Source organism: Saccopteryx bilineata, chromosome 5, assembly GCF_036850765.1.
Source record: "Saccopteryx bilineata isolate mSacBil1 chromosome 5, mSacBil1_pri_phased_curated, whole genome shotgun sequence".
Taxonomy (NCBI): domain Eukaryota; kingdom Metazoa; phylum Chordata; class Mammalia; order Chiroptera; family Emballonuridae; genus Saccopteryx; species Saccopteryx bilineata.
Window position 1 is genome coordinate 215816204 of NC_089494.1, and position 1666 is coordinate 215817869.

The 1666-nt window shown below is 36.8% G+C and overlaps 1 pseudogene; it reads right to left on the reverse strand.

Moving 5' to 3' along the window:
- Positions 1–838: 838 nt before the first annotated feature.
- Positions 839–1399, reverse strand: LOC136306281 (calcyclin-binding protein pseudogene; annotated as a pseudogene).
- Between the last annotated feature and the right edge of the window lie 267 nt (positions 1400–1666).

Sequence of the window (1666 nt, forward strand, 5' to 3'; positions counted from 1 at the left end):
GTGAGGCCGAGGCCATAGAGCCATCCTCAGCACCCAGGGCCAACTTTGCTCAAACCAGTGCAGCCATGGCTGTGGGGGAAGGAGGTGGAGAGAGATGGGGGTAAAGGTCGAGAAGAAGCTGGTTTCTTCTCCTGTATGCCCTGACCAGGAATCAAACCTGGGACATCCACATGTTGGGCTGACACTCTAACACTGAGCCAACAGACCAGGGCCTTCTGTACAATATTATAAAATTTAATTTTCATGTAAAATCTTGTTTGACAAAGAATTATTAAATTCTTGATTAAAGTATTAATCTAAATGCCAGAGATAAGGTGATGGATAAGCCCCTGTACTCAATTATTGTAATCTGTTGAGGCAACAAACCTTAAAACCAACCTTTACTAAACATTTTATAAATATTCTATTAAAAATTGATGGAGCCTGAGAAGGGAGGAGTATATCAGGGTTCTCCTTGAGGAAATGATGCTTTACTTGAGTCTAGAAGTTAAGGTGTTATATTGATAAGGCTGGAGAAGGGACCCTATGTCAAGAGACCGTGATGCTCAAAAACATGTAGGCATAAACTATTGTCTTATTTGTGTTGTAAGAAGCTCAGTATTGAAATCAAGAAAACATTTAGTGAGGTTGCAAGTTTGGAAATGCAGATTCAGATAGTGATTTCAATTTTTTTAATAAGCATATTTTATTTAAATAAATGCTTCACTGGAATTCCTTGCCTTAACTTAGAAGATGGTTCTGTAAAGTTATCTATTAAATTTATCTGTGCATCTCACCAAATGCCGTTCTTGGAAACATCAATATTTCCACATCACAGTTCCCAAAGGACTTTAAAGTCTCAAAACTCCATGTCTCCTTTGTCTGGCTTCTCTCTTGATCCTACCCAGGCTTTATTACTGGGTCACTTCATATTATCATCTCCATCTTCATAATTTTTCTTTAGACCATTCATCAGTCCCTCACTAGGATCTCTTTCTGTGTCATAGGAGGGCTTTTTTTTTTCTCTTTGTACACTTTCTGAACCTGAGTCAGGTAGTCCCACCGTGTATTTTCTGCTTTCTTTCTATGTAAGATAATCACTGTGTTATCTTGATTTTTTTGGAACTACCTTCCATAAGATGGGTTTCAAGAGATTGTTCACAATCCTGGAGTAACTCTTCTCATTTAGATTCTTTACCAGAAGATCAAGTAACCTCTCTTTGAAATGCACCTGAACATTCATACTGGAGACTTGATGAACTCCAGTGAAGGTAATAGATTTTCATAAACTTATTAACTGATTCCATCCATAATTACTGATTTTCACTGTCTGGCCTGTTGTAATGGGAGCAACCACAGCAGCTGGCTTTTCACTGTCAGGTTCTGCTTTTCTCTGTGGTTTCTGTTGCATCTTGTTTTTTATTTCTATTTATACAGAATTTGTATAGACAAATTGATTTTACTATAAACTAAAATCTGAACCAAAAGTCAGTGTTACTATGAAGGATTCTAAGCTGGGGATTAATGTGATTTTATTAATAAAGTTAAAACGTTACTTTGAAAGCAGTGAGAAGGATAAGTTGGAGTGAGACTGGGCTAGAGATCAGGGAAAAATTTAATTATGTAAATCAGGTAAAAAAAAATGAGGAGGTCTGAATTAAACAGCAGTGATAGAAATGACATAAAT